The sequence below is a fragment of the Crinia signifera genome, chromosome 19 (genome assembly GCF_055691185.1).
Source record: "Crinia signifera chromosome 19, ASM5569118v1, whole genome shotgun sequence".
Lineage (NCBI taxonomy): Eukaryota > Metazoa > Chordata > Amphibia > Anura > Myobatrachidae > Crinia > Crinia signifera.
The window spans coordinates 141,508,347-141,535,779 of NC_139226.1; the positions used below are offsets into that span (position 1 = coordinate 141,508,347).

The 27,433-nt window shown below is 45.0% G+C and overlaps 1 protein-coding gene across 1 annotated transcript in view; it reads right to left on the reverse strand.

The window, feature by feature from the left end:
* Positions 1-27,433, reverse strand: part of PKNOX2 (PBX/knotted 1 homeobox 2) — a 314,173-nt gene that overhangs the window by 158,859 nt on the left and 127,881 nt on the right. Inside the window, exon 3 of the mRNA XM_083161584.1 lies at positions 9,213-9,276. The gene's annotated coding sequence lies outside the window, so the exon portion shown is untranslated. The remainder of the gene's footprint in view (positions 1-9,212; positions 9,277-27,433) is intronic.

A 27,433-nucleotide genomic window follows, 5' to 3' on the forward strand; every position in this document is an offset into this window, starting at 1 on the left:
TCCCACGTTTTTGTAAATAAAAATCACAACCATAACTAAAATGGTTTTGGGTAAGAACCAAAGAAGCTAGTTCTAACAAAAATTCCATTGGGGGGCTGCCATGGGGTTCAGAAGCCAACGCCTTCCTAAGAGATTCGATCCCACAATTGTGGGGTATCACAGTGTATAATGACGAGACATCAAGGGACACCAACCAAGAGTCTTGTGGAATAGGTCCCAAAGCTCGAATTTTAGACAAAAAATCAGGAGTATCTCATACATAGCTTGTCATTTTCTTAACACATGTTTGCAGGAATTAGTCGACAAACACAGCCAAGAGTTGTAGGACTGAACCCATGGCTGAAATTATTGGGAGTCCCGGAGGTGCACTCAAAGATTTGTGCACCTTCGGGAGCGTGTAGAGAATGGGACAGACCGTGAATTTGATGGTAAGATAGCCAAAGATTTTTTCATCAATCCAACGATTGGACAAAGCACATGCAAGTGACATATCAATGGTCTTTTTTATGTCATACATGGGATTTCTGTTAAGTTTAACATAAGTGGTGGCATCAGACAGTTGGGACAATATCTCAGCATGGTATGCGGTCCACTCTTGTACAACGATTGAACCGCCCTTGTCCGCCTGGCGAATGACAATTTGATCATTCTTCACGAGACCACCAAGGGCTTCTGTCTGTGATCTCGTGAGATTGTCAAATCGTCTACTAGATTTAGCTGTCGACATATCAGACTCAGGCCCTTATTCTGATCGGTGCGGCCGTGCGTGCGAAACCCCGCCTTCCATACGGATCGCCAACTCCGTCCGTACGCGGTAAGAAGCTGGCCGAACGGACCGCACGTGTATTTTTCATGGAATATGCCTCCTCCATCTCAGGGATCCTCCCCCATCATTCGATGGTCGCAAACCATCGAATGCAGGACCGAGTGGTCCACCAGCTCCCGCAACCTCAGACCACACGGACATTTTTCCGTGCAAAAGCAGGGATCTGGGCGGGCAGCTGACATCCGGCGATGTCATATGTCCGCCCCCTACACGTGCGTCACGGCTGCATTACCATACGTACGCCCAGCGTTTGCATGGGAACGCCCATGAAACGCGGGGCGTATGCATATGGTAATGAGCCCAAATAGCCCTTCACGCCCCTCTCCACCCCCTGTTCGGAGTGTTCACATTTCATGCAGGATTTGGCCGTACGCCCTGCTCGCACATGCGCAGAGACGCCTCTGCACATGCGCAGACACAAAACATCGGCGGTACAAACGCACGCGGATATTACCGCACCATCCAGAATAAGGGCCTCAATCTGGTGTAAAAAGGTCTTAATGATAGGGTTGTGTGTTTGTGGATCAAAGGTGCTGGGTTTGGACAAGCCAGCCATGGTTTCTCTGTTGGATTCACCGTCACTGAAAAATTCTCTCAGTCTCAGCTTTCTACTAAATTTATAATTATCTATTGACCAATCAAAGTGGTCATAGTTCACCGTTGGTACAAATGAAAAGCCGAGACTAAGAAGTTCCAATTCAGATTGAGTGAGAGTACTTGATGATAAGTTAAATACAACACCTATATCACCCTTCCTCTTCCCCTTCTTCTTCCCGCCCCTCTTCGTCGGCCGCGGGGGACAGGGGGGGGGGAGATCTGCGATATTCTGCGGGGCCGTCTCTAAAAAAGGGATGGCAGTACCCTGTGTGTTGCCTTCTGGAGAATTCTCAGATTCAGAGTTGGATTGAGAAGAACTGTCTAGGACCCCCTGAATGTGTATTTCGGTTATCGCCTTTTAACCACCGATAAACCTGGTGGTTTGCGTAGTCAGCATTAACTGTAGCCAATTTTTTTTTGCGTTTAAAGGCCACCAAATCTCTCTGGTAAGAGGAAATTTGGTGTGACAGCTTCTCAATCCAATTCTCAGAGCTTTCTTTAGACAGTGAATTTCAATAAAGAGTATTGAATTCACTATCTCTTGTCTTATTTTGACCAACTTATTCCCAACCTCCTCACTCACTAGGAGGAGTAGGTCAAACGAACACTTGTTCAAGACCCCGCACCAGCGGGTGCAAAAGCTCAGATTCCCTCTCCCTAGTGTAGGGATATTGCTTACGCGAAACCCCCTAGGGTTCTTTTTGTTTCTATGATAATCCGATAGGAATTGCCCATGTAGCATGAGATCTACTTCCCTTCGTTTCAATTTCAAAATTTTGTGATAAAGATCAGGCTGACCGGTCAGAGGGCTAAATGCTTTGGCCGGGGGGACTTGTATAAAAAGTCTCCCCTCTGTTGTGGCATTACCCTGCTGGCTGGTTTGGCCTGGGGCTGGTTCTTAAAATACGAAATACGGGGAACCCCTACTCATTTTGTCCCCCGTATTTTGGGAACCAGACCCGGACCTGGAGCCTGGGGCTGGTTGTTAAAAATCGGGGAACCCCTATTTGTCGGGTTCCCTGATTTTTATTTACCAGCATCGGCTCTTTCAGCCTGGTGCTGGTTACAGCTGTGGGGGGGACCCCACGCTGTTTTTTTATTATTATTTATTTTACAATTTTTTTAATCAATAAAAGCCTGCACGGATCTGACTGATCCGTGCAGGCTAAAGCCAAATACGACAGGAAAATAAAGTGTATTTTCCTGCCGTATATTCGTGGCAGTTTCACGCCAATTAGCAGTATTTTTAATACGGCCGCTTAGTAAATCAGGAATCACCATTCTTTTGAATGGTGATTCCTGTTCTATTGATTGTGTAGACATTCGTATTTTCGATGTTTTTTTCCACAAATTTTTTTTTTTTAAATTTCCCCCATTATGTTCATGGAAATGGTTAGCTATAGCCCAAATGTTGTAAAACATCTACTCATACATGATTTGCCGACATGACCAGTAGCCGACACAAGACTTAACATGCATTTGATAGAATTCCTTTAACTCCATACGGAGATGAAACGCAGCGATGGCACTGATAATAATTATCACAGAGAATATGGTTATTATACTCTGTATTTCACATAACACTGATCTTTGGAACTGTGTGATCCGATCCTGCTAAAGCAATCTGACCCTGAGCCAATACAGAGCTCTGTGCACATGATCACACAGCTGCATGAGCTGAGGAGGGGGTAATTCCTGGAAAGCCCATTGCTTGTACTGTACATACTGCACTGCTCAGAGACTGGAATTATCAGCATGTATTCCAACACCCATCCTGCACAAGTGTCACTATTAGGATTTATCCAGGTTCTATATGTACTGTATATGATTAACATGACGCTTTCACGTTGGCAGTTGGAATGAACTCTGACCGCTCACACTAGTGTCAGTGATGTCACTCCAATAGAGCTCCAACCTACAGTACATCTCTAGTAGTCTCCAACCAGGTTTTATTATAACCTATATTTACACATTACATACCACCTCATGTAGAAAACCATCTGTTGGTTGAATATGGGATTCCTGAGCCCGACAGGTCTCTGGTAAGCATTCTACAGCCTAACATACTCACTACCACCACTGCCTAAATCTTATTGGGGTGTACACACGGGTACAATCAGTATGAGATTTTGACTATGCAGTCAAAATCTCATCGGTATCGCATGGGTTTTTAACCCTTGCGATCCCGATGCGCGTTCACGTATCGCAAGCAGAAAATCTTGGCTGCATTGACTATAGAGTGCAGATCTACACTATATAGTCATAGTCCCATCATTAAGAATACCAAAAATACGTATACACCAATCGCATTGGGATCACATCGCACGGTACTCACACCGTGTGTGCACACCATTACCCTATTAATGTCGCTTAAGGTGCCCATACATGGTGCGTTTGCACTGTGCAATTCGATGTGCGCTCCCGCGGGCATCTCATCGCACTGTACAAATAGTATGTGCTGCACATACTTTTTGTACCACCTTCTGATCGCATCACATCGCACGCAAATCGCAGGCAAAACTCATGCGTTGCAATGCGATCCAGCCCAATCATCAGGTGTATGCGTGTATGGGCACCTTTAACCCTAATCTCCTCTCCTGCTGCCTAACCCTAACCTCCTCTCCTGCAGTTACTGGAGTGGCACTGGTACAAGAGATTGCTCATAGCTGTGAGAGGATTGACAGACAAACCTCTCAATTTATCGCCTTTTTTGCCCCATTCCACACTGGAGTTGAATCTAAATTCTGGTTTGTTCAAGACCATAGAAGAACCAGTCTAGTCGTTGCTTTTATTTTGACACTTCTTTTTATTGAGTCTTTTCTATTTCACCCCTGATGAAGTCCGAGTGACAAAACGCGTCGGTTTATTGTGATGACTGCAATATTTGACTCCTTATGAATTACTGAATGAAAACGCTGTCAATTTGTTTTACTGATTTTTAATAAATTGTATAATCATCTTGTGATATTGAAACATGTGATTAATTGCCATCTAAATCAAAAGGTGGTGGTGGTGACACACGATAAGGCGCACGCTATATCTTTGTTGTGTATATATATATATATATATATATATATATGGGCAGAAACAGAGGCACTCTGTGTGTCCCTGTGCCCGTTATTTTGCAAGTCCGTGGAGTGCCTCTGTTTCTGCCCTTTTGTTTATCCCCACTGCCTGCTACACCCCGGCACCTATTGTGAAGTTCTTCTGGAGTGCCCTCATCTGATCTATATATATATATTTTTTTTTTTTAACCCAATAGTGGTATGGCGCCAGTATACAGAATATAAATGTCCAAATACAATAGATCGACATCCAATGAAGCACATAGGAGATATCTTCCAATATTTATTTGTCTTCACAGGATTGTTAGGGTAAAACCGCATGTAGATAATACCAACGCGTTTCGTCTCAAAGAGACTTCATCAGGGAATACAATAATCTTTCGGTGTGTGATTAAAGCGCTTTTATTGAAGTTATCAACTTCTTATTAGTGACGTCTCCAAAACCTCATTTAGTTCGAGGCGTGATATGTCCTATTCAACTAATATATCCTATCGTGTATTTTATAAAAAATTGGCAATGTGATGCCTAAAATATTGGTAGGTCAAATATTCCGGTTGACCTCCTCTCTTATGGAATTAATGATTATACCTAGAAGATGGACAAAGGTCATTCATCCGGAAAAAAATAATAAAATCTCCAAAGGTGCTTCTGGTCTCTCCACCAAGTCTACAGGCTAAACATAAATTACCACACACTCCTTATTATCAGAACCTTGTCAGGACATCAGGATCATGTCTTCAATGATCTGCCCCAGAAGCATGGATCCTCATGTGAAGCCTAGCCACTTGTGGCCCAGCAGCTTAGCCCAACCCCAAAATAACCCGATATGGCCAAGAGAACGTCATTTACAAAGTACACATAGAAAATCTAAGAATAATCTGCTCAAAATCCCAACAATTCAGGCCGGTAATCTGTGAGCACCTCCATAATACTCTGTACACCTACAGAACATAAGGCTCTTTCTGCTTCCCAGCTCTCTGCAGACCAATTTGTGTTTCATGGAAAAAGTAGTAAATTCCAGCTTTAATAAAAATAAGAAAACGTTTCGGAGTAAATTAAACCCAGAATATATTATTCGGGGAAATACTTGCAAGTGTAAAGTGGAGACGATATTGGGGTAAGACTGTAGTTCTGGTTGCAGGAATCCTACACATCTGGAATGTATTATTACGGCGGGTGTGTTTCATATCACAAACAGGTACTTGGTTGCGCTGGTAGCAGCCGGCTCTGGGTGGGCGAGGGATTAGGCAAAGCTTTGACATGACGGAGAGCTGAGGGACGCAGTGCTGACATGTCTCTAACACTGCTCTAAACCTCAGGGGTAAGATCTGAAAAAAGAAAAGGCCCAAAATATGAAACGATTTATTACGCAGCTGATCCCTAAATCAAGCCGTTAACAGCCCTATCAAAAATAGTAAACGGCTAAAGGAATGAAATCCTTTCGACAGCTGCAGGGGGAGGCTTTCCGCAGAACGCGCCTTCACTGCTTAAGAAGAAAATTGCTTTGGAAAGGACAGCGGGATACTAGGTCTGTACAGGCAGCGGCGTCCCGGGGTTCAGTTACTTTAGTCATATTTACGGACACAAATGTATCTAGGTGTCCTAGCTAATCCATTGCTAAGCACGGCTGTTAGTTATACCATTCTAATCACACAGGTAACAGACGAATGGAAACAGATGGAACACCAACTGCATCCGCTAAACTAGAGCATCATGACCAAGATCCCAGCGACTGGTCCGATTAAGCCCTATATAAAGCTTGCTATGTGCCCCTCCTCCGGTTATTATGACCATTAACCCGCATGCCCCGCGCTGATGTAGTGAACATGGATCGGGCTGAGACATCAGGTGATAAGTGGCAAATCGTATTTGTTCTATCTCAGTTTCCAATCTGATACAAGTTCCCGTCTGCATCGGATCAGAGCCGGAGATCACAAGTGCTGCACCTGAGAAGATTTTTCAGGTGCCACCGCCTGGGAAGCTATGGTTCAAGGGGATGGTATGGTGGGCTCAGCAGCTGAAAACGATACAATAACGCACAGCTGCATTGTGGGGTCAATGTAACAGCCTGCAGGAATTAGTAACTAAGGCCACGGTTTTAAAAGTTCAGTTGATATTTTTCCTGATGTTTCTCCAGTGTTTTTTTTTTTTTTTCAGTTAGGTGTCACTGAACCTGTGTGTTTTTGGGACAAATGTGTTTTGTTTTTGTGGTTGATCTGTGTGTTTTTGTTCGACACCGGAAAACAGGACTGCTGTCAGGGATTCGGGTTCTCCCTGCCGGAGACAGGTGAAACAAAATCCCAGATAAACCAGCGGCAGCTTAACAAGGAAAACTGGATAGTCCCCGGTGAAGCAATTACAGGTGGCCAATGATCCCTGATAATTGGATATCCCCCGATGTTTTCAGGTGAGAGCTGCAAATATTAAGTATCCTTTTAATGTATGAAGGAGGAATTGTGCAGATATCACCAATACCAGCTGCGTTCCCTCCCTTCCCACAGCAGCATCCATTGTAGGAGCCTATGAGGGGACGCGATGCTGCCAGTCTGATCTATGGGCTACAGATTGTGGCTGTAGTTCCAGCAGAGTTCCTCTGGGGTATAGCTGTATAGGAGAAGGAGTCACGTGTGCCGGACGGGGTCCCGACAGTTATTTACCCCATGTCGGGATCCCGACTGTTAAAACAACGGCAGCCGGGTTTCCGACGGCCACCAGCTATTCTCCCTCGTGGGGGTCCCCATAGAGTGAGAATAGAATAGGCGGTGAGCGTAGCGAGCCCATAAGGGGCTTTGTTGCGCTCGCCATGCTGTCTGAGTCTGGCCAGTCAGGATCCTGACGTCGGAACCCTATACCACACCCAGAAGTCACATATGTACACTGTGTGACGCAGGCTGTAGGTGTAACACGGCCGTCATACTGGGGAGACACAGATCACACAGATAGTGAACAATCTCCCGCTTTGAGCGCGGCTACTGCTTTGACTGACAGTATAAAATGAGAAGAAAGTTTTCTTCAATCAGGACTCAGCCTAATTACACTGTAATGGTATTTATATGCCGCCGATGCTGAGAGACATTACCTGGCAGAACATCAATATTAATGCTCCATCCTGCATGCAAATAGTCTGGCACATCTCCGACTCCGAGCTCACAAGCTTCCAGCGCCCCTTTAGGGCTTGGTCACAGCTACCTATCCGCTAGTAATGCTTCACACACACCAACAGCCACACGGAGACTGCACTGGAAACACCGGCAGACAAATCAGCGGTAACGGGGCCAATCACACCATCGCTCTGTATCATTAGAACATAAACTACCCTGTTCCTCATTAACGCTCACTACTATACACAGCACAGTGGGCAGTACTGGTGAGCGATAGTGTATGGACACGGACTGATGTGTGTGACTGAGCGGCTATGAATCATAGGATAGAAAGCAACTAGGTCAACATGTCATCATGTCAACACAAGCATTAGATCGACATGGGGAAGGTCAACAGTAAAAAAGGTTGACATGGGGGTTTTCTTTTTTGGTCACGAATGTCGACATGGGCGCTGAAGCGTGGCATGCTGCCCTACCTCGCCCTAGTGGATGGTATGAAATACCGCCTGTCGGCGTATGTCGGCTCAAAAAAGTAAAAAGCCCCATGTCGACCTAACTCGCGTCGACATTCATGCATGTCAACTTAAAGCTTGTCGACCTAGTGACCGTATCCTGACTGAGCTACAGGGAGAAAAGGACACAGGAAGAAGGAGAAATACAAAACTAAACTAGTAGCATAGTTCTATTACAAGTGTATGGCGGTTCTGAGAGCGAGGAGACAGAACCGGACTCTTCAGCAATTCACATGATTACACCCATCATGTTATAGTAAATGCAATAAAATACATTACATTCTGGATAATAATCTCTCACCGGAAGCAGGGCGATACAAACCCCAAACACTGTCTATGTTATGGGGGGGTGATACAACAAACCCCCCCCCCCCCCACACACTGTCTATGTTATGGGGGGTGATAGTCCAATATCGCATGATAAGTAGGTCCGACAGATAGGCCCTGCTGTGCCAAGTTATCAGTATGGGCTTTTGCCCAGCACTTCCAATGTACAATCACAATATCCGTGCCCAACATGTGGACAGCAGGGTTGGGATTAGGCGATTATGTGATGACTTCCCAATGATGCACTAAGTGTTGTGTAATGACCCCACCATAGCACACGGGTGGCCCCTGTCACCTGATCATGTACATTACAGTCACTGCATCAAATCACAAAACATTATTGTCTAAATAGAATCATTTCATAAGTTAATAACCAGTGCTGTATCTATAGCATACTCTGTCAGTGTACACACACACACTATACACCGCAGACCAGCCCTGGCTATACACATTAAATACAATACTTCCGCAGATATGGGAATAACTGTGGCAGGGCCAGAGACAGCAGAGGTGCCACGAGGGGGAGATGGTGCAGTGGACATTGTGTAGTTTGCAGCGGGCTCTTCACAGAATAAACCACTACCATCTATAGTGTACCAGCGAGCTACACAACTGTGCGTCCCCCAAATAAGCCACTACACATTGCTTATTTTCTTTTACATCTCAATAGTGTTTTGCGATGGAATCATTTCCGCGACAAGATCTGGCCGGGTGTCACTGGGTCTCCAGGGTCAAAACAAAGAATTGGAAAAAAAACAAACAAAAAAATACTGGTTACTGCACCTTTCTGCAGAGCAATGTGTCCTCCCCCCGCGTTACCACAGCATCGGAATTATTCTTCGCAGATCTGTGGGGCAAATGAGCTACATATTACAATTATGAAAGATAAACAGAAAAAAATAAAACAATTCTATACATGTATTATCATTAAGGTGTGTACACACAAATCGATTTACTTTAGATTCGATTTGCATTCGATTTCTCCAATTCCACCCCCTTTCGATTTGGCCTTTGCTTTCCATTTCACATTCGATCCACACTTTTCCATTTGATATTGATTTTAATGTGCATTCAAGGCGCAGTGTACACATTGGATTTACTGGATCAAATTTGACATTTCCCTGCCTGAACTGTCTATTTGTCTCTTCTATATAGAGGAAATGGGAGCGAACATCAAATCGAATGCAGATCGAAAGTGTCACCGTTCGATCTCGATTCGATTTTGCTTCTATAAGTAACATTGAATGCAAAAACTGTCAAAATCGAAGCATGTGTAGAGACCCCTTTTATATTATTATTTTTATTATTATTACTATAATAATAATAATAATAATAATAATAATAATACCAACCATTGCAAAATACTAAGACTGGAGGCTGATAAAATAATAATTTCAACATATAAAAGATAATTCTGATGTTTTCTTCACTACCAGGAAATATCATGGCACTGACGGAAAAGATACATTTCCAGCAAATATAACGAAGTGTGGCTGAAATGGTACTGGGCAGGGCCCAGGGAAAGAGGCAGGTGTGGAGCCCGGTGGGGGAGGGGGGCAGGACAGCCTTGTGGGTGTGAGGCCAGAAGCGGAGAGGGACAGGTGCGGGGCCAGAAGCGGAGAGGGACAGGTGCGGGGCCAGAAGCGGAGAGGGACAGGTGCGGGGCCAGAAGCAGAGAGGGACAGGAGCGGGGCCTGGAGGGTGAGAGGCGCAGGTGCGGGGCTGGGCAGAGGAGTGGGGCAGGGCAGGAGAGAATGGCATATACAGGGCACTAAGATGAAGCAGGTGATGAAATATGCAGACATATCAGAGATGATGTAGATGAAGTAAAGGTAATTTTACAAATGAAGCCAATCATCCTCCCAGCTGACACAACCTATGTATAAGAGACACAATGGCGTTGTGTCATAGGGTAGTAGCCGAGCTTGTGATAACACTGAGACGCAGAGAATTCCCTGTTCCTGGTATGCTGGCAATGACATTAGTGAATAGCACACAGCACAGAAGCCATCATATTACCACTTGACATTAACAATAAGACGTGTACTTCTAATATTACACTCACACTGATAGGCCAACCATGTGTGCTCTAATTACACAACCGCACAATGGCTCCAAATCACCATTTGATGGAAGTCTGTGGACTTGACTGACTGAGTATGATTTTATGTAGAGGACACATCTATCAATCTGTCGCTAATAGATGAAATCCATAGAACTCCTTACATTGTTGTGTGTGCTTAATATACAAGTGCTACTGTGCATCTAACACAACTACAAACATCTACACCGCAGAGGAGAAAAGTGCATTCACCAAGGTAACTGGGCCGATGTAATCAGTCATCCAACATGCACAGAGGTACAGACACACACAGACAGGTACAGACACAGACAGATACAGACACATACAGACACATACAGACACAGACAGATACAGACACAGACAGATACAGACAGATACAGACACAGACAGATACAGACAGATACAGACACAGACAGACAGATACAGACAGATACAGACACAGACAGACAGATACAGACAGATACAGACACAGACAGACAGATACAGACAGATACAGACACAGACAGACAGATACAGACAGACACAGACAGATTCAGACACAGACAGATACAGACACAGACAGATACAGACACAGACAGATACAGACAGATACAGACACAGACAGATACAGACAGATACAGACACAGACAGACAGATACACACAGACAGATACAGACACAGACAGATACAGACAGATACACACAGACAGATACAGACACAGACAGATACAGACAGATACAGACACAGACAGATACAGACACACAGACAGATACAGACACAGACAGATACAGACACAGACAGATACAGACACAGACAGATACAGACACAGACAGATACAGACACAGACACACACAGATAGACACACACAGATACAGACAGATACAGACAGATACAGACAGATACACACAGATACAGACACAGCGCACTACCTACACCTGCTAAGACACAGGTTTTGGAGTGCAGTTCACCGAGTTTTAGGAACCCAATTTCCCTGTTTGGTGCTTACTTTTGATATGTTCACATTTGCTTCAGGTTACCCAGAATTAGCAACTTCTGAGCATAACGGACAGGACGTTGGTACGACAACCCAGCACGTCTTCCAGCTCTCATCAAACGTCTACTCCTATATTTGTCAGAACAATTCGATCTGTTGGATAAAATTGGAAGCGGATAACTGTACCGTGTTCTGCCCAAACTACACTCACATTATCAGCAAGACATTCCCACAAGTTACACTTCCAGTAAGTAGCTGATCTTGGATTTGTGTTCTGACATAAGTCAGCGTCAGGTTTGGCTGACATGTGAGTGTGCCCTCATGTTTGGTAGCCAGTCATACTCCGCAGCTGATATTTAGCATTTCACCAGAGACTAGTGACATCATTGAGTGAGGTCAGTGATGTCACTGGTCCTTGGGAGAATGATTAGGCTGCCTCTATATTGTGTGAGATAGATACATCATATTTATGTGCATGGGGATCAGATTCCCTAATGCAGCCACTCTGGGATTTGTGTTATTACAGGGTCACTATTGCAGCTACTGTGCGCGTTGTGTTATTACAGGGTCACCACTGCAGTCACTCTGCACGTTGTGTTATTACACGGTCACTACTGTAGTCACTCTGCGCGTTGTGTTATTACACGGTCACTACTGCAGTTACTCTGCGCGTTGTGTTATTACAGGGTCACTACTGCAGTCACTCTGCACGTTGTGTTATTACAGGGTCACTACTGCAGTCACTCTGCACGTTGTGTTATTACAGGGTCACTACTGCAGTCACTCTGCGCGTTGTGTTATTACAGGGTCACTACTGCAGTCACTCTGCGCGTTGTGTTATTACAGGGTCAATACTGCAGTCACTCTGCACGTTGTGTTATTACAGGGTCACTACTGCAGTCACTCTGCACGTTGTGTTATTACAGGGTCACTACTGCAGTCACTCTGCGCGTTGTGTTATTACAGGGTCACTACTGCAGTCACTCTGCGCGTTGTGTTATTACAGGGTCACTACTGCAGTCACTCTGCGCGTTGTGTTATTACACGGTCACTACTGCAGTCACTCTGCGCGTTGTGTTATTACACGGTCACCACTGCAGTCACTCTGCGCGTTGTGTTATTACAGGGTCACTACTGCAGTCACTCTGCGCGTTGTGTTATTACACGGTCACTACTGCAGTCACTCTGCGCGTTGTGTTATTACACGGTCACCACTGCAGTCACTCTGCGCGTTGTGTTATTACACGGTCACCACTGCAGTCACTCTGCGCGTTGTGTTATTACACGGTCACTACTGCAGTTACTGTGCGCATTGTGTTATTACAGGGTCACTACTGCAGTTACTCTGCGCGTTGTGTTATTACAGGGTCACTACTGCAGTCACTGTGCACGTTGTGTTATTACACGGTCACTACTGCAGTCACTCTGCGCGTTGTGTTATTACAGGGTCACCACTGCAGTCACTCTGCGCGTTGTGTTATTACACGGTCACCACTGCAGTCACTCTGCGCGTTGTGTTATTACACGGTCACCACTGCAGTCACTCTGCGCGTTGTGTTATTACACGGTCACTACTGCAGTCACTCTGCGCGTTGTGTTATTACACGGTCACTACTGCAGTCACTCTGCGCGTTGTGTTATTACACGGTCACTACTGCAGTCACCCTGCGCGTTGTGTTATTACACGGTCACTACTGCAGTCACTGTGCACGTTGTGTTATTACACGGTCACTACTGCAGTCACTCTGCGCGTTGTGTTATTACACGGTCACTACTGCAGTCACCCTGCGCGTTGTGTTATTACAGGGTCACTACTGCAGTCACTCTGCGCGTTGTGTTATTACACGGTCACCACTGCAGTCACTCTGCGCGTTGTGTTATTACACGGTCACTACTGCAGTCACTCTGCGCGTTGTGTTATTACACGGTCACTACTGCAGTCACTCTGCGCGTTGTGTTATTACACGGTCACTACTGCAGTCACTCTGCGCGTTGTGTTATTACACGGTCACTACTGCAGTCACTCTCCGCGTTGTGTTATTACAGGGTCACTACTGCAGTCACTCTCCGCGTTGTGTTATTACAGGGTCACTACTGCAGTCACTCTGCGCGTTGTGTTATTACAGGGTCACTACTGCAGTCACTCTGCGCGTTGTGTTATTACACGGTCACTACTGCAGTCACTCTGCGCGTTGTGTTATTACACGGTCACTACTGCAGTCACTCTGCGCGTTGTGTTATTACACGGTCACTACTGCACGTTGTGTTATTACACGGTCACTACTGCAGTTACTCTGCGCGTTGTGTTATTACAGGGTCACTACTGCAGTCACTCTGCGCGTTGTGTTATTACAGGGTTACTACTGCAGTCACTCTGCGCGTTGTGTTATTACACGGTCACTACTGCAGTTACTCTGCGCGTTGTGTTATTACACGGTCACTACTGCAGTCACTCTGCGCGTTGTGTTATTACACGGTCACTACTGCAGTCACTCTGCGCGTTGTGTTATTACAGGGTCACTACTGCAGTTACTCTGCGCGTTGTGTTATTACACGGTCACTACTGCAGTCACTCTGCGCGTTGTGTTATTACACGGTCACTACTGCAGTTACTCTGCGCGTTGTGTTATTACAGGGTCACTACTGCAGTTACTCTGCGCGTTGTGTTATTACACGGTCACTACTGCAGTCACTCTGCGCGTTGTGTTATTACACGGTCACTACTGCAGTCACTCTGCGCGTTGTGTTATTACAGGGTCACTACTGCAGTCACTCTGCGCGTTGTGTTATTACACGGTCACTACTGCAGTCACTCTGCGCGTTGTGTTATTACACGGTCACTACTGCAGTCACTCTGCGCGTTGTGTTATTACAGGGTCACTACTGCAGTCACTCTGCGCGTTGTGTTATTACAGGGTCACTACTGCAGTCACTCTGCGCGTTGCGTTATTACAGGGTCACTACTGCAGTCACTCTGCGCGTTGTGTTATTACAGGGTCACTACTGCAGTCACTCTGCGCGTTGTGTTATTACAGGGTCACTACTGCAGTCACTCTGCGCGTTGTGTTATTACACGGTCACTACTGCAGTCACTCTGCGCGTTGTGTTATTACACGGTCACTACTGCAGTTACTCTGCGCGTTGTGTTATTACACGGTCACTACTGCAGTTACTCTGCGCGTTGTGTTATTACACGGTCACTACTGCACGTTGTGTTATTACAGGGTCACTACTGCAGTTACTCTGCGCGTTGTGTTATTACACGGTCACTACTGCAGTCACTCTGCGCGTTGTGTTATTACACGGTCACTACTGCAGTTACTCTGCGCGTTGTGTTATTACACGGTCACTACTGCAGTCACTCTGCGCGTTGTGTTATTACACGGTCACTACTGCAGTCACTCTGCGCGTTGTGTTATTACAGGGTCACTACTGCAGTTACTCTGCGCGTTGTGTTATTACACGGTCACTACTGCAGTCACTCTGCGCGTTGTGTTATTACACGGTCACTACTGCAGTTACTCTGCGCGTTGTGTTATTACAGGGTCACTACTGCAGTTACTCTGCGCGTTGTGTTATTACACGGTCACTACTGCAGTCACTCTGCGCGTTGTGTTATTACACGGTCACTACTGCAGTCACTCTGCGCGTTGTGTTATTACAGGGTCACTACTGCAGTCACTCTGCGCGTTGTGTTATTACACGGTCACTACTGCAGTCACTCTGCGCGTTGTGTTATTACACGGTCACTACTGCAGTCACTCTGCGCGTTGTGTTATTACAGGGTCACTACTGCAGTCACTCTGCGCGTTGTGTTATTACAGGGTCACCACTGCAGTCACTCTGCGCGTTGTGTTATTACAGGGTCACAACTGCAGTCACTCTGCGCGTTGTGTTATTACACGGTCACTACTGCAGTCACTCTGCGCGTTGTGTTATTACACGGTCACTACTGCAGTTACTCTGCGCGTTGTGTTATTACACGGTCACTACTGCAGTTACTCTGCGCGTTGTGTTATTACACGGTCACTACTGCAGTCACTCTGCGCGTTGTGTTATTACAGGGTCACTACTGCAGTCACTCTGCGCGTTGCGTTATTACAGGGTCACTACTGCAGTCACTCTGCGCGTTGCGTTATTACAGGGTCACTACTGCAGTCACTCTGCGCGTTGTGTTATTACACGGTCACTACTGCAGTCACTCTGCGCGTTGTGTTATTACACGGTCACTACTGCAGTTACTCTGCGCGTTGTGTTATTACACGGTCACTACTGCAGTTACTCTGCGCGTTGTGTTATTACACGGTCACTACTGCACGTTGTGTTATTTCAGGGTCACTACTGCAGTTACTCTGCGCGTTGTGTTATTACAGGGTCACTACTGCAGTCACTCTGCGCGTTGTGTTATTACAGGGTCACTACTGCAGTCACTCTGCGCGTTGTGTTATTACACGGTCACTACTGCAGTCACTCTGCGCGTTGTGTTATTACACGGTCACTACTGCAGTTACTCTGCGCGTTGTGTTATTACACGGTCACTACTGCAGTCACTCTGCGCGTTGTGTTATTACACGGTCACTACTGCAGTCACTCTGCGCGTTGTGTTATTACACGGTCACTACTGCAGTCACTCTGCGCATTGTGTTATTACACGGTCACTACTGCACGTTGTGTTATTACACGGTCACTACTGCAGTTACTCTGCGCGTTGTGTTATTACACGGTCACTACTGCAGTCACTCTGCGCGTTGTGTTATTACACGGTCACTACTGCAGTTACTCTGCGCGTTGTGTTATTACACGGTCACTACTGCAGTCACTGTGCACGTTGTGTTATTACACGGTCACCACTGCAGTCACTCTGCGCGTTGTGTTATTACACGGTCACCACTGCAGTCACTCTCCGCGTTGTGTTATTACACGGTCACTACTGCAGTCACTCTGCGCGTTGTGTTATTACAGGGTCACTACTGCAGTCACTCTGCGCGTTGTGTTATTACAGGGTCACTACTGCAGTCACTCTGCGCGTTGTGTTATTACAGGGTCACTACTGCAGTCACTCTGCGCGTTGTGTTATTACAGGGTCACTACTGCAGTCACTCTGCGCGTTGTGTTATTACAGGGTCACTACTGCAGTCACTCTGCGCGTTGTGTTATTACACGGTCACTACTGCAGTCACTCTGCGCGTTGTGTTATTACACGGTCACTACTGCAGTCACTCTGCGCGTTGTGTTATTACACGGTCACTACTGCACGTTGTGTTATTACACGGTCACTACTGCAGTTACTCTGCGCGTTGTGTTATTACAGGGTCACTACTGCAGTCACTCTGCGCGTTGTGTTATTACAGGGTCACTACTGCAGTCACTCTGCGCGTTGTGTTATTACACGGTCACTACTGCAGTCACTCTGCGCGTTGTGTTATTACACGGTCACTACTGCAGTTACTCTGCGCGTTGTGTTATTACACGGTCACTACTGCAGTCACTCTGCGCGTTGTGTTATTACACGGTCACTACTGCAGTCACTCTGCGCGTTGTGTTATTACACGGTCACTACTGCAGTCACTCTGCGCGTTGTGTTATTACACGGTCACTACTGCAGTCACTCTGCGCGTTGTGTTATTACACGGTCACTACTGCAGTCACTCTGCGCGTTGTGTTATTACACGGTCACTACTGCAGTCACTCTGCGCGTTGTGTTATTACAGGGTCACCACTGCAGTTACTCTGCGCGTTGTGTTATTACAGGGTCACAACTGCAGTCACTCTGCGCGTTGTGTTATTACACGGTCACTACTGCAGTCACTCTGCGCGTTGTGTTATTACAGGGTCACCACTGCAGTTACTCTGCGCGTTGTGTTATTACAGGGTCACAACTGCAGTCACTTTGTGCGTTGTGTTATTACACGGTCACTACTGCAGTCACTCTGCGCGTTGTGTTATTACACGGTCACTACTGCAGTTACTCTGCGCGTTGTGTTATTACAGGGTCACTACTGCAGTTACTCTGCGCGTTGTGTTATTACAGGGTCACCACTGCAGTTACTCTGCGCGTTGTGTTATTACACAGTCACCACTGCAGTCACTCTGCGCATTGTGTTATTACACGGTCACTACTGCAGTCACTCTGCGCGTTGTGTTATTACACGGTCACTACTGCAGTTACTCTGCGCGTTGTGTTATTACACGGTCACTACTGCAGTCACTCTGCACGTTGTGTTATTACACGGTCACTACTGCAGTCACTCTGCGCGTTGTGTTATTACAGGGTCACTACTGCAGTCACTCTGCGCATTGTGTTATTACAGGGTCACTACTGCAGTTACTCTGCGCGTTGTGTTATTACACAGTCACCACTGCAGTCACTCTGTGCGTTGTGTTATTACACGGTCACTACTGCAGTCACTCTGCGCGTTGTGTTATTACACGGTCACTACTGCACGTTGTGTTATTACACGGTCACTACTGCAGTTACTCTGCGCGTTGTGTTATTACACGGTCACTACTGCAGTCACTCTGCGCGTTGTGTTATTACAGGGTCACTACTGCAGTTACTCTGCACGTTGTGTTATTACACGGTCACTACTGCAGTCACTCTGCGCGTTGTGTTATTACACGGTCACTACTGCACGTTGTGTTATTACACGGTCACTACTGCAGTTACTCTGCGCGTTGTGTTATTTCAGGGTCACTACTGCAGTCACTCTGCGCGTTGTGTTATTACACGGTCACTACTGCAGTCACTCTGCGCGTTGTGTTATTTCACGGTCACTACTGCAGTTACTCTGCGCGTTGTGTTATTACAGGGTCACCACTGCAGTTACTCTGCGCGTTGTGTTATTACAGGGTCACAACTGCAGTCACTCTGTGCGTTGTGTTATTACACGGTCACTACTGCAGTCACTCTGCGCGTTGTGTTATTACACGGTCACTACTGCAGTTACTCTGCGCGTTGTGTTATTACAGGGTCACTACTGCAGTTACTCTGCGCGTTGTGTTATTACACGGTCACTACTGCAGTCACTCTGCGCGTTGTGTTATTACACGGTCACTACTGCAGTCACTCTGCGCGTTGTGTTATTACACGGTCACTACTGCAGTCACTCTGCGCGTTGTGTTATTACACGGTCACTACTGCAGTCACTCTGCGCGTTGTGTTATTACAGGGTCACTACTGCAGTCACTCTGCGCATTGTGTTATTACAGGGTCACTACTGCAGTTACTCTGCGCGTTGTGTTATTACACAGTCACCACTGCAGTCACTCTGTGCGTTGTGTTATTACACGGTCACTACTGCAGTCACTCTGCGCGTTGTGTTATTACACGGTCACTACTGCACGTTGTGTTATTACACGGTCACTACTGCAGTTACTCTGCGCGTTGTGTTATTACACGGTCACTACTGCAGTCACTCTGCGCGTTGTGTTATTACACGGTCACTACTGCAGTCACTCTGCGCGTTGTGTTATTACACGGTCACTACTGCAGTCACTCTGCGCGTTGTGTTATTACACGGTCACTACTGCAGTTACTCTGCGCGTTGTGTTATTACACGGTCACTACTGCAGTCACTCTGCGCGTTGTGTTATTACACGGTCACTACTGCAGTCACTCTGCGCGTTGTGTTATTACACGGTCACTACTGCAGTCACTCTGCGCGTTGTGTTATTACACGGTCACTACTGCAGTCACTCTGCGCGTTGTGTTATTACACAGTCACTACTGCAGTTACTCTGCGCGTTGTGTTATTACAGGGTCACTACTGCAGTCACTCTGCGCGTTGTGTTATTAACGGTCACTACTGCAGTCACTCTGCGCGTTGTGTTATTACACGGTCACTACTGCAGTCACTCTGCACGTTGTGTTATTACACGGTCACTACTGCAGTCACTCTGCGCGTTGTGTTATTACAGGGTCACTACTGCAGTCACTCTGCGCGTTGTGTTATTACACGGTCACTACTGCAGTTACTCTGCGCGTTGTGTTATTACACAGTCACTACTGCAGTCACTCTGTGCGTTGTGTTATTACAGGGTCACTACTGCAGTCACTCTGCGCGTTGTGTTATTACACGGTCACTACTGCAGTCACTCTGCGCGTTGTGTTATTATAATTACTATTCACACACCCCCCCCTCGCAGTCTGAGAGAGCGTTCCCCACAAATGGCTGCTCTCTGAGAGATGTTTGGGTTATTTCAGTACAGCAGAAGGGTTATTGTGAGTCCCATGAGTTTGCAGCTGCAGATCTCTCTATATAAACTTCTTTTACTTTTTAAACTGTGTCAGCGATTGAATACACATACAGTATATAATGTACATGTTTTTTGTCGATGTTTAGAACCGGCGCAACCAGGGGATTATTCTCTGCGCCTCAGCGCTGTCTGTGATGCAGACAAATCTCTCAGTTGGGGAGTGAGGAATGTAATATCAATGGTTGAACAGGACACTACATATGGTTTTTACAGAAACCAATTACTCCCCTGCAGAGCTGACACTCTAATTTTTGCATCTAATGAATAAGGAAAATAAAAGAACTTGCCCGAAACCAGGGGTACGAGACACGGCGATTGTAGCTGGGATCACAATGACCTTGCTATTAAACGGGCCCTGCTGTGCTGAAATTTCCACAGATTCAGACTCCGTTTCCTGTCTCGGTCATTTACTCAGCGCAAGCAACGGGAAAGCACATTTCATTCGGCGCTTTTCGTGGACAAACATACAAAGCAAGCTGTTTATCCAAAATTATCTTTTCTGCTAAGTTAAAGCAATTATGTAAAATAAAATAAAAATATAACTTTCCATAGTAGAACTTTAAAAAAAAAAAAAGGAGGATAAGCACCAGCAGCTGTAGAAAATTAAACGGTCGGGGGGATTTAAGAGATAATTAACTTACAAATGTCATCCTATAGCAAGCCCTGGGCAAGCAGAAAATGCCACACTCAGTAATTGATGTGATGTAGAAACATGAGAACTCGCCAGACATGCCCTCGTACAAGTAATGGGCTTTTACCAGCTCAGGGCAGCAGAAAGCCGGATAGCGGCTATATACGGAATGCAAGGAATACTCCCGAGGATAGATGCTGGTGTAAGTCCTATATTACACTTGCAGTAGAGCACGCCACGTGCTATGCATTCCCTTCCTGCAACCCAGCACGTGCACCGCCACCATCTGAGTCACACTATAGGTGGGGTATGTGGGTGCATGGAGCAAGCATTTGGCAAGATTGCCTCAGTTAGGAGTTGATTGGCTGGTGCATTATAACCTTCTACTTTATCCGCACTTTACCAGGCTTAATAAAGCAGCCCCATTGGGCGGTATCCTACTACCCACGATGGCGGATCAAGGGTAATAGCTCCCCGGGGACAATCTAATTAGCCCTGATAAGTCAGCGCCTGCAGACAGGTGAGGCTAAATTCCCAAAAGCAGCCCTATTATCCAGTGAAATCCAGGCTACGGCAGCAAAATATAGGATTTGGGTGTGTCTTGGGAGAACGTATCTGTTTTATCGGGCATTCCTATTTGGATAGGACATTTTTTTTTTTGTTATTGTTAATCAAGACATTGGGAAAATTGCGAAAAACTGAAGTTTTTCATCCCCGGGGTGAAATTTAATACGATGAGAGATTCAAAAAGTGAGAGATTTGGTAAGAAATCTCGAGTTTTTTTACAGCAGCAATCATTTACACTGCAAAATCAAACTGGTTCTGCAGTGTAAATAATCTCACCAAATCTCTCACTTTCTCAATGTCTCATCCTATTAAATCCCCCCGGTGTATTGTAAGCAGTACAGGAACACGTACAATTCAAAAAGAGAGGCACAAACTCCAATAAGGATAGATTAAGAAAAATAAAAAAACTACACATACAAAAGGAAAGGAAATGAATATAGCACATATGAAAAGCCTGACGTTTACAAGGAGATTAACAACCGTAGCAGGTATTACATTTTGGGGACGATGACACAATTATCCGTGATAATGCATCAGCGTGACGCACCAATCGTGCAATATTTGAGCTCATTGTACAATTCAACAGGGAATATTCATCCGAAAATGATTACTTGTAAACGTGTTCCAGCAGTTCTAGTCCACATGGCTCGAGCGTTCTTCTCAGTTTATGTTTTGAAGTGTTCTTTAATGACCTTTATGTATTTGCTGTCCCGATGGGTGACGTATGTAATTATTCTCTGTTTCATATAGATCTGTTGTACATTTCTGTTTCTATATAACCATATTATTATGGCATTGTATACGGTTTGATTCTTTGCTCATATCGTTACAGAATCAAAAGATTTGGCTTTCTTCATATTAATTGTTCTAAAACATTGACAAAATGTCATTTATGCAAAATAAATGCTGTACTGAAAATAGGGTATATAAATTGGTTACAGTATATATTTGGATCATTTTCAGCTATTTTTAAATAAAAAAAGAAAACAATAACTTCCACAATAAAGTCTAAAAACATTTTGCCCCACTCATAAAAGTATAATCGTCCCAAAACTTGTATCCCAAATTTCTGCATTTTTTTTTTTTTTGTTTAAAGAGGACATGCCATTGGACAAATATTAATAACTGGTCAACTGCATTGCTCAAAATCGAGCAAAAACTTTTTTTATTTTCTATTTTGTGTCCCAACATCTAAACTAGTATAAGGTTTCCCAAAATTGTTACAAAGAATCATATAAAAAGAATTTAGGGCAGAATTTTTTTTTGGCAGGGGCTTATCTGCTATTTAAAAGTGAAAGGGAAAGGGTACACACCCACCACTCAATCACCCAATGCACCCCCTTTCACATGACACCATGGTGTCATTGCGCTGTTGAGCGTCTGCGCGTGTGCATTTATCTGCTGGGTGCGAGTGGGCACGGCACACTGCTGGAGAAAGCATTTGATGGTCGGCAACCATCGAATGATTTTGGCCCCGCACCCAAGGCTGCGAATGGATGTTTATGCTAAAGGGGGGGGGGGGGGGCGGGGGGCGGCGGTGTTACAACCACACTCAACACTGCGAATTTCACAGTGTTGCCGGTGGATCAAAATAAGGTTCCAAATCTCAACATTTTTTACATTAAAATCTGGATTTTGCCCAACTTGTTGCCTGCCCAGGAGGTGGGGAAGAGAGATGCCCCTTACAACCAATGGAGAATTATTGCAGGTGAAGTTGCAGACAAATTGTATAGTTCTGCTTCTGTGAGCAGCGATAACAGCCTGATTCTCATGCACACAAATGGGTTCCCTCTACATAGCAGTGTCTATAGTGACAGTAATAGGAGCACTAAAACCAATATTACCAGCAATTGGTATACATTAACACACATGCTGATATTTGTATATGGGATTGTACACAAGTACATACATAAATAGTACACAAATAAATAGTACACAAGTACATACAAAAATAGTACATAAATAGTACACAAATAAATAGTACACAAGTACATACATAAATAGTACACAAGTACATAAATAGTACACAAATCCATAGTACACAAGTACATACATAAATAGTACACAAGTACATAAATAGTACATAACTAGTACACAAATCCATAGTACTCAAGTACATAAATAAATAGTACACAATAAAATAAACAAATTGTACAGAAGTACATAAATATGGACACGACATGCAAATTACACAATGGTCGCCAGCAGCAGCTCCTCCCCATCAGCATAACAACTATATATAGCAATAATATAATAATGAAGGAATATTGTCAGCCCGTCATCTGTGAGAGCTTCTTCTAAATGAGTACTTCTTTACTCCTTTCTTTCTGTGTTCCTCAAAATTTTCCTTGTCGTTTTATATACAAATAAAAAAAGAAAAGAAGGGGGAGGGGGGGGGGGGGGGGGAATCCCACGTGTGGAATTGTAACGAAGATATTGGGTGAAAAACAGAAAGGTATTATATAGGTGGAAAGTGTTTTTTTAAAGCCAATGGAACGTACCGACAGTGTGTGTGTGGTTAGAAGCCTATCAAGGTTTCTTTTAAACTTCTACTACAATATATATTTTACAACATCAAAGAGATGTCTTTATAAAATGATTTAATTCACATACAAAAACTTCACACAATAAAATAAAACAGGGTAAAATCCAATCATGAGGGTATCAAACGCGTTGGTTCTATTGGAGTTACACCATAGGGGACTAACTGGAGGTTGAAACCTATTCAAGGTACTGGATTCAGAACTGTTCTTAAATGGATTGATCTGGAAGTTCTTTTTTAAATTGCGTTATGGTTCTGCACTACCAGCATCACTGCCCTGTTTCATGACAAACTCTGAGTTTTGGGTACGCCCATCAAAAGAAACCTTTATGTGTTTTTTTTTTCTTTTTTCCTCCAAGTGAGTCTACCCTTTTATCACACTGGGTGGACCCGATGAAGGTTGCAAATATTCACCCAATATCTTAGTTACACAATTCCACACGTGTGTTTTTTCCCCTCCTTTTTGCATAAAAATTATGAGGAAAATTTTGAGGAACACAGAAAGAAATGAGAAAAGAAGTACTCATTTAGAAGAGGCTCTCACAGAGGGGGCTCTGACAATATTCCTTTATTTTTATATACCAGAATTGATTTTTCTTTCCTGCTCGGTTGTACAAGTACGGTATATATTGGAGCTGCAGGTCTACACGTGCGCCCTGATCATTCTAAACCCCCATATAAACCGTATATAGCAAGTTGGGCGCACAAACATTAATTTCCTCTCTATTAACCGGCCCATATTTAACAAATTTGAAATACTACAATTATAGAGCAAGATATTCGATCTTTAATTATATTAATCTATAAAATCTGCAATAAAATAAAGCATGGCCTAGACCAGCGGTTCCAAAGTAGCACTGATGTTAGTGGGGACGGAGTTTGGGAACCGCTGGTTTAGTGCATCCAAAAGGTCTGTTCGGAGATAGAAAAGTTGCACCGTTGCTGATGATCTACAAAAGTCTACACAGGTTCGAACACAAGAAAATGTATCATCCAGAAATAAAATGTAGTTTATACGGCGTAAGAGATTCTGTTAATCACATGTAACATCTACGTATTTACCATAGTGTCTGCCAGAGCGGTCGCCAGCCTATGATACGCGCACACTTCACAAATACATTTTACTAACAGTCTATCACTTTACAGAGCTGCAGGCTGGTGGCGGAGGGAAGGGTTATTATCTTCCGGTTGTATGAAAGCATGTAATGGAGCTACTCCATTTGGATTGGAGAGCAATCATTGTTCATCACACGTTGTTGACAAATGAACACGAAAAACTACCCAGCAAGAAACCTGTAAAGCCGTCATGTCCCCATCCATCATCTGCATGAAGAGGAAACTTTCATGAGGAGTCAGGGCAGCGGGGACGGTGTGGTGAGCTCACGCAGCCAGAGGCACTGTCCCTATTACACAGTACTGTGACCGCTGCTATGGCGCTGATTATTTATGTGCTATACACACGGTATTAGCAGTGTAGGCCGGAGAGTACCCCCTAAGCTGCCCGTGCAGCATCTGTCTTTATTAAATTCCAACCAATGAGATGAAGTGCTGCAAATGGTGCTTTTCTATTGCAGTCTGGCTGGACCAATGTGCACTGTATGTGTCATTCAGACTCAACTCCTAGGGGGCGAGGATCAGGCTATAAGTGACAATAATCACACAGAAGTAACTGTGAGAACAAGTCGGGACAAAAACAAAACATTTCGCTTAGTTAGTAATTGTTGGTGTCATAAGCAATGGTGAAAATGCCAACAAGTAACCAAACATTGAAGCAGTGTCCCCAACATGCCAAAGTCACATCTGCAGAAGGAGACGGTCACACAAAAGCTATTAGATAAGGTTCCAATAATAAAATATAGTCACGGTCAATGTTGCCAGTAGGGCAAAGATCAATGGGAGTTATTCAGGCCGGATCACGGCAGCGTGGATTCACAACACAATCGATTATCGCAGTACACATGTGCAAGGCCGAACCGCAATTTTTAAATTGCAATCCCCTGGCAACTTGGCGTTTGTGGGTGGTGATCGGCCGTTATCTGAGTGTGTCAGGAAAAACTCAGGTGTGCCCGGGTGTTTCCAGTGATGACAGTGCCGGCCCCCTCTACAAATTCCCACAGAAGCGATCAGGTCTGAATCAGGCACAATGTCCAGAAAAGGGAAAGGTCTGAAAAGTCTGATCCAAAAATCTGCCAAGCGTCAGCAACCCTGGCTGCGGTAAGTAACGACACCACACAGAAGGCACGCTGGCCAATGACAAACACACAAGTCTATGCAAAGAGTCAAGATCACATCATAGACTTGTTCACAACTTAAACAAATGCGTTCAGGACCAACCACAACTGTGCTCTTACTCCCCCTTGTGGACAATACTTGGATCTCCAGCATATACTGTATACAGTTCATTAACACCTAGATACCCTTTCATGCATTATTGGTGCGGCACATCTTCACTACAGTATTTGACAGATGAAACCGGGCAATGCGTAATGATAGTAGTATACTCGCAATTATTGCCCAACAGTGGATACGGAACACACAAGAAAACATAAAACACTTTCCTGTGTGCTGGATTACAGTGTAGCGCAGGCATGGACAGACTGTTGTGAAACTACACAAACCCAGCATGCCTTGCCATAGTTTTAGCATTCCCTAATAGCAGGGTTGCCGACTTTTAAATGCTCCTCTCCGGGAGAAGCCCGGAGAGGAGACTTTCCTTACCCGATCGGGGGGTGAGGGGGAAATAGGAGAAATGACTGATCTCCATGGAGGGGGCGGGGCTAAAATGACACGATTGTGCCATTTTAGCACCGCCCCCTCCTCTGAGACCCGCGGATTGCGGCATTTACATGCCGCGATTCAGGGGGCTCAGGTGGAGCCCCCAGATTCCGGGAGGGTTGTCCACCCTTCCGGGAGGGAGACCCGATTTTCGGGTAACTCCCGGGAATTCCGGGAGGGTCGGCAACCCTGCCTAATAGCAAAGCTGTGGCAAGACATGCTGGGACTTGTAGTTTCACAACAACCAGAACTCAGGGCTGGAGGTTGCAGAAAGTAACCCAAGCAAACTTCCAGGCCTCTAGTCTCCAGAATCTCATTAGCTCAAGCTGCAGGTTTTAGCAGTACGTTGGGAAATGATTCAATTATCTGCTCCCAGCACATTTCCTAGCCCTAGGTGTGGATTAATTAAAGTCATCTAAAGTCACAGAGGGGAGAGTTGCTGTTTGGCACATTAGCCGGCCGGCCACATGCCGGCGAGGGAAAGGGGAAGCCTTGATTACTACTTTTATTCCTCACTCCTGGTTAGCAGGCGATGACGAAAGTTCAGTCTGATTTTATTTTCCTTTTTGCCGCATAAAAGGAGAGAAATATTAGCTAATCTTCTAATCTCCGCCAGTTGTTCCTAAAACAGGCTTGCCTGCCGGTGACCTTTTTTCAGAACAGGCTGTTTCTATGACAACTGGACTGTTGGAATCAGCCAATAAAAGAGGGAAAGAGGAAAAAACAGCGCTCGGTAGAAGAGCGTTTAATTCTGCTAACGTGTTGTCAGGTTTAAGGGTAAATTCACGCTCTTTAATTTAACTATCCTCGGTTACGTTGCTGATTGAGGCTGTTTAGGGCTCTTGCCATGTCTGAAGTCAGTGCCTCATTATTCAGGGTTAAACATAGTAACACAGTGACATTTTACACTGCGGAAGCAAAGTGATCGAAAGAAATATAAAGTTATTGTTGGGTAAAATCGCCAGGCTTCGGAGGAGATGCACTAGAGAGGTAAAGTGGATAGAGATTAAAGAAGCAGCTAATCAGCTCCTGTCATTTTACAGGTTGTGTGTTATAAAATGGCAGTTAGGGGCAAACTGGTTGGTAGTTTCTCGCTCTCCATTTTTATCACTCACCAAGGCTTAAGGGCCCCATACATCAGCAATTAATTGTGACAATTTTCAGATATGGAGATGAT